Source organism: Eurosta solidaginis, chromosome X (assembly GCF_040869045.1).
Source record: "Eurosta solidaginis isolate ZX-2024a chromosome X, ASM4086904v1, whole genome shotgun sequence".
NCBI lineage: Eukaryota > Metazoa > Arthropoda > Insecta > Diptera > Tephritidae > Eurosta > Eurosta solidaginis.
Window position 1 is genome coordinate 54,058,904 of NC_090324.1, and position 7,548 is coordinate 54,066,451.

Here is a 7,548-nt window from a genome sequence, read left to right on the forward strand (position 1 = left end):
ATTTAAAAAAAAAAAAAAACAAAATTACCCTATGAAGCACCGATCGGGGTATTGGAGCAAAACAATAATTTTGGGGAAGTTATGTTTTCCGAAATTAGGCTCCAAAGCATACTAAATGGCTTTAGAAATGGAAAAAAACCCGGTTTCTAGCGCTGGTGTCCTCAAAGAACGCATCATAAAAATTTAAAACAGTATAACACCTGTTAACGAATTTAGTAGCCTCAACGCCACGACGGTTTCAAGATGTTAATAAAAAACAATATTATTTAGAATTACGTGAAGCTATTCATACTAAAATAGGTTATTTGTGTACTGTATGTACGTTGGTTTTTGTTTCTTTCCCATAACTTTGCTATTTTATGTTAAAGTAAGGTTTTTTTAGTTTATTATGAAAATCAGTAAAACAAAATGAGTCAGTTATACAACTGTATCATACCATTTTTCAGAAAAATTATTAGCCTTTCAATCCAGCGGAAAAAGGGGGTGTATGTAGACTTTTCTCCGTCACTGTCTATTTATTTTTCTACGCCACCCTGAATATGTTTAATAAATGTTGGATAAGCTTTAAATAAATACGGTTTTGCAACTGCATTACTCAGTCACCGATAGTATATCCTAGTAACTTATCATATTTTTGCTTAGTTCACTCGTGATCAGTATCTACTAGTAATATAGCATGAGAATAACCCACAGCGACCTGAGGTATTTTCATATTATCCATTTTGGGGACGACCTTTAGAACTCGCCAATACACAATTCCCCATAGGTGGGAGAAGCGCCCCATGCTATTAAGGTATCATCAGCTGATATGATAATAGAACTGTTTCCGCATCCGATATCAGTAATGTTCCACCCAGATAAGTCCTGAACAGGTTTTGGGTACATATTTGCTTCTCCCGTCTTCTTATTTTGCCCAAATAGAAAGAGTACGCCAAGCTGGTTGAGGACAAGACTAAAAGTTGCGCCACAATATACATTACGTTCACCACGTCCTTGAATGTCGAAAAATTTTATTGAACGAAGTACCATCTCGTCCGTAGGCTCTGCATGACCAAGGCGCCCAAAGCCTCCAAACCCCAGCTATACACACGCTTCTTAGAATCAATGGTGACCGTATGATTATTACCGCAGGCGAAGTCGACAATTTGAACGTTCTCTACAGGTGTTACATGTCCTTCTTTGCTTTTCTCAATATAAAGTACGATTTTTATACTCAGTTGAGCAGAGCTCACAGAGTATATTAAGTTTGATTGGATAACGGTTGGGTATACATATATAAAGGAATCGAGATAGATATAGACTTCCATATATCAAAATAATCAGGATCGAAAAAAAATTTGATTGAGCCATGTCCGTCCGTCCGTCCTTTAACACGATAACTTGAGTAAATTTTGCGGTATCTTGATGAAATTTGGTATGTAGGTTCCTGAGTACTCATCTCAGATCGCTGTTTAAAATGAACGATATCGGACTATAACCACGCCCATTTTTTCGATATCGAAATTTCGAAAAACAGAAAAAGTGCGATAATTCATTACCAAAGACAGATAAAGCGACGAAACTTAGTAGATAAATTGAATTTATGACGCAGAATAGAAAATTAGTAAAATTTTGGACAATGGGCGTGGCACCGCCCACTTTTAAAAGAAGGTAATTTAAAATTTTGCAAGCTGTAATTTGTCAGTCGTTGAAGATATCATGACGAAATTTGGCAGGGACGTTACTCCTATTACTATATGTACGCCTAATAAAAATTTGCAAAATCGGAGAAGGACCACGCCCAATTAAAAAAAAAAAATTTTTTTAAGTAAAATTTTAACAAAAAATTTAATATCTTTACAGCATATAAGTAAATTATGTCAACATTCAACTCCAGTAATGATATGGTGCAACAAAATACAAAAATAAAAGAAAATTTCAAAAAGGGCGTGGCTCCGCCCTTTTTCATTTAATTTGTCTAGGATACTTTTAACGCCATAAGTCGAACAAAAATTAACCAATCCTTTTGAAATTTGGTAGGGGCATAGATTTTATGATGTTAACTGTTTTCTGTGAAAACGGGCGAAATCGGTTGATGCCACGCCCAGTTTTTATACACAGTCGTTCGTCTGTCCTTCCGCATGGCCGTTAACACGATAACTTGAGCAAAAATCGACATATATTTAATGAACTTAGTTCACGTACTTACTTGAACTCACTTTATCTTGGTATGAAAAATTAACGAAATACGACAATGACCACGCCCACTTTTTCGATATCGAAAATTACGAAAAATGAAAAAAATGGCATAATTCTATACCAAATACGAAAAAAGGGATGAAACATGGTGAGGTAATTGGATTGGTTTATTGACGCGAAATATAGCTTTAGACAAAACTTTATAAAATGGTTGTGACACCTACCATATTCAGTAGAAGAAAATGAAAAAGTTCTGCAGGGCGAAATAAAAAACCCTTGAAATCTTGGCAGGAATACTGTTCGTGGTATTACATATATAAATAAATTAGCGGTATCCAACAGATGATATTCTGGGTCACCCTGGTCCACATTTTGGTCGATATCTAGAAAACGCCTTCACATATACAACTACCACCACTCCCTTTTAAAACTCTCATTAATACCTTTAATTTGATACCCATATCGTACAAACACATTCTAGAGTCACCCCTGGTCCACCTTAATGGCGATATCTCGAAAACGCGTCCACCTATAGAACTAAGCCCCACGCCCTTTTAAAATACTCAATAACACCTTTCATTTGATACCCATATCGTACAAACATATTCTAAAGTCACCCCTGGTCCACCTTTATGGCGATATCTCGAAAAGGCGAACACCAATAGAACGAAGGCCCACTCCCTTTTAAAAATACTCATTAACACCTTTCATTTGATACCCATATCGTACAAACAAATTCTAGAGTCACCCCTGGTCCACCTTTATTGCGATACCTCGAAAAGGCGACCACCTATAGAACTAAGGCCCTCTCCCTTTTAAAATACTCATTATCACCTTTCGTTTGATACCCACATTGAACAAACGAATTCTAGAGTCACCCCTGGTCCACCTTTATGGCGGTATCTCGAAACGGCGTCCACCTATGGAACTAAGGATTACTTCCTTTTAAAATACTCATTAACACCTTTCGTTTGATACCCACATTGCACAAACGAATTCTAGAGTCACCCCTGGTCCACCTTTATGGCGGTATCTCGAAACGGCGTCCACCTATGGAACTAAGGATTACTCCCTTTTAAAATACTCATTAACCCCTTTCTTTTGATACCCATATTGTACAAACAAATTCTAGGGTCACCCCTGCTCCACCTTTATGGCGATATCTCGAAACGGCGTCCACCTATGGAACTAAGGATTACTCCCTTTTAAAATACTCATTAACCCCTTTCTTTTGATACCCATATTGTACAAACAAATTCTAGGGTCACCCCTGCTCCACCTTTATGGCGATATCTCTAAACGGCGTCCACCTATAGAACTAAGGCCCCCTCCCTTTTAAAATACTCATTAACACATTTCGTTTGATACCCACATTGCACAAACGAATTCTAGAGTCACCCCTGGTCCACCTTTATGGCGGTATCTCGAAACGGCGTCCACCTATGGAACTAAGGATTACTACCTTTTAAAATACTCATTAACCCCTTTCTTTTGATACCCATATTGTACAAACAAATTCTAAGGTAGGTCAACCCTGGTCCACCTTTATGGCGATATCTCGAAAATGCGACCACCTATACAAAAACCACCACTCCCTTTTAAAACCCTAATTATTATCTTTAATTTGATACCCATATCATACAAACACATTCTATAGTCACCACTGGTCCACCTTTATGGCGATATTTCGAAACGGCGTCCACCTGTAGAACTAAGACCCACTCCTTTTTAAAATACTCATTAACACCTTTCATTTGATACCCATATCGTACAAACGCATTCTAGAGTCACCCCTGGTCCACCTTTGTGGCGATATCTCGAAAAGGCGACCACCTATACAACAACCACCACTCCCTTCTAAAACCCTCGTTAATACCTTTAATTTGATACCCATATCGTACAAGCACATTCTAGAGTCACCCCTGGTCCACCTTTATGGCGATATTTCAAAACGGCGTCCACCTATAGAACTAAGGTCCACTCCCTTTTAAAACACTCATTAACACCATTCGTTTGATGCCCATATTGTACAAACAAATTCTAGGTTCACCCCTGGTCCACCTTTGTGGCGATATCTCGAAACGGCGTCCACCTATGGAACTAAGGATTACTCCCTTTTAAAATACTCATTAACACCTTTCATTTGATACCCATATCGTACAAACGCATTCTAGAGTCAACCCTGATCCACTTTTATGGCTATATCCCTAAATGGCGTCCACCTATAGAACTATGGCCCACTCCCTCAGAAAATACTCTTTAATGCCTTTCATTTGATACACATGTCACACAAACACATTCCAGGGTTTCCCTCGGTTCATTTTCCTACATGGTTAGTTTCCCTTATGTTCTCACCATAGCTCTCAACTGAGTATGTAATGTTCGGTTACACCCGAACTTAACCTTCCTTACTTGTTTTTTGTGGAGACGCTTCAAAGTGAAAAGATAATTTGTTCGCATGGACTAAAATACTTTGCATCTGTGCTATGTCCCAATTGACCGTATTCGGGTAACCCAAATGTATGCAAATTACCTTTAATATCGAACATCACTGAAAACCCGGCTCCACAACATATACGAATAATTGGTGGACCACGGTAGTTTTTGGGGTTGGGATACTTACCAACGGCTGGGTGTTACCTATACCACATTGGCCTGACTTATTCTCTCCGCAGGCATAAACAGTACCTGTCTCATTCAAAAAGAGGGAATGGTGCCGCCCACATGCAACTTGGACAACGTTGACGCGTTCCAAACCGAAGGTAAGAATTCCTTTTTTTTCAAGTGTAAAATTCGATAAAGTTAAGCTAGTGTGATTCGGCAAATACTTTCAAATTTAAATTTTCCACTTACTTTTGAATTATTGAATAAAGAAAGTTTGTTATTAATTAGATTAATGCAAGTGTTGGTTTTTCCTTAAGACACTAACTAGTTACTTTTTATCTTTCTTTTTGGTGTTACGTGACCACGAATCCCTATCGTCCCGAACTACAAGTAAAAGTAGCCATCGAAATTTAAATCAACTGAAAACACGATTGTCAAAAGCTTGAGATAAAAAGCGCTCAAATTCTAAGGTTGTCAAAGACACAAATTATATACACAGAACGTCTCAAACGCCAACGCAGTCAGAATAAAAAAAGCTTCAATTAATAAAAATTCCAAAACACAAATTAAAATCAAGAGTGAAATTTGCATAGAGCAAGGGAGTGCGCGAAACAAAATTTCGTTTTCACCACCAGCACGGCTGCCACTTGGCGTGGCATAATAGTAGGTGTTTCACATATGTTCACATCAGGTAATCCCAAGTGACCGAATGGATTGCGGCCAAAAGAAATCGCCTTACGATCCATGTTTATTAGAAGGGTGTGAGCAGAAGTCGGACTACTTGCACAATAACGATACTTATCATCAGTAAATCGATGAAAGTTATAATAAAGACTGGGTCCAACTTTTGCCACATTTTTGCGATCCCGTTTGCCAGTAAAATCCCATGTCACCATTCCGAAAATTAGCAACTGGCCCGGATTTTGCCCAGGGATGCAAGTAGATCTTCTGGCAATTTCGTAGTGGATCTAAGTCCTCATTAGGAATTAAAACCTCCCCTTGGTCTGCGGTAGACTGCCGTCTTCACTGGAAGCATCGCTTAACACAGCTTTGAAATCCTCTTGCTTTAGCACCGTTTCCACCTAATCTACGATTTGCAGACATAGTGCTTATTCTTTAATAAGATGACGTATGGCTAGATATTGTACTTCTACACGAAAAAAATGTATTCTTTATTCGCTTATTACACGGAATTTTAAAAACGGGTACAGCAAAAGTGGTGCCGTAGATCTCAAAATAAAATTCTTTTTATTATCACCTTTTATTCGTGTTTTTTGGCTTGGATGAGTCTTATTTTTTAAAAGTAATACCCTTCTTTCATATAAAATCCTGAAATGTAATGTTAAATTTACCATGCAAAATCTCACAACAAATTCGGGCGATTAAACCGGAGAAAGCGACGCTAAAGGAAAAAGTAATGACTAAAAAGGGAAAAGTAATGACTAAACAAAAAAGATAAAATCCATCAGTATGTACTCACCACCGCGTGTTTTACATTCATGATTTTTCTCATTCAGGAAGTGGAAAAGTGTAGTAAATGTAAAAATTTCTACACTTCACTTCTGACCTTCAAGTAGTCAAGCGTCACAAATCACACATTGAAAATGGTGCATGCATGAGTTCAAAATTGCTTCGTTCTGCGCAGCTACGTCACACTTGACTGCTTCAGCGAATGAAAAAAGAAAACAAGAGCTGAAGGAGAATGACGTAAAGATTGCCCATACAAAACAGCCGAACTAATGTTTACATGCGCAATGCGCCACCATATATAATTCCAGCATGGTCAAGAATTGCAACACAGACGTTAGGTTCGGCCTCACGCACTTCGAAAACCACACGTCGCGCTGCCACACTACATGTCGCGTATAAAATATCTCTATCAATCATTTGGTCGAGATTCGAATACTTAATTCTACGTATTTCTGCAATTGCCATCATCCGGTGGCAAAATCCTGAACCAGATAAATAATTTTGCATGTAAATGCAACAACAGCGACTTGAGCCAAGTAAATCCAGATAGAAGTCTGGTTCAATTTGTGAGCCAGATACTTTGTTAGTTACTTCCTTTTAGTTTGGCAACGCTGCCTTTAATAGATGTCGCTGCTTAACCTTTCGCCGAATGAGCTAAATAAAAACAGCGGCGGCATCTGCCTATCAGATTTCGCGTGTGCGAAAATTTCACGACATCTGCTTCTCAAGTCTTTCAATGATCCAGAGCATTCCCGTGAGAATTGAGCGTGAGCCGGAGCTGTAAAACTCACTAAAAGACGGCAATTATCGACGATACACGTCGAAAAATAATGTTGAATGGTGAAAACGCAACTGCGTAAGCATTTTCTTTTAAGACACGTACAACAGTCAAGTTTCGAATTCGTGGTGTGGTGGCATGCCACTTGTGGTAAAACTAAAACACACCACAAATTATGTAGCGCCAGCTCAGCGACTACGACCGACCAAAGCTGAAGTATGTAAGGTAAAATACCAAAGCACCATCTACATGGAATGATGGGTGATAAAATCAGTTTAGCCGTTTTTCCCTTTGCCCCTTCTTTATATAATAATAGCAAATATTAAAAAACATCCTCATACATAAACCCACTAGCCATCCATGTAGACGAAATCAATGTAATAACGCTCGATTATGTTTTTAGAATTACTCGTTTCACGGCAACTCGCGTCAAGACAGAGGAGCGTTCTAGAAATTTCTCCGCAACATACCGCCTTTGCGCCGCAAATCACGGCGTACGATTCTGCGCACAATACCGC

At 38.6% G+C, this 7,548-nt stretch overlaps 1 pseudogene; it reads right to left on the reverse strand.

The window, feature by feature from the left end:
• Positions 1-595: 595 nt before the first annotated feature.
• Positions 596-6,717, reverse strand: LOC137234935 (protein RCC2 homolog; annotated as a pseudogene).
• Between the last annotated feature and the right edge of the window lie 831 nt (positions 6,718-7,548).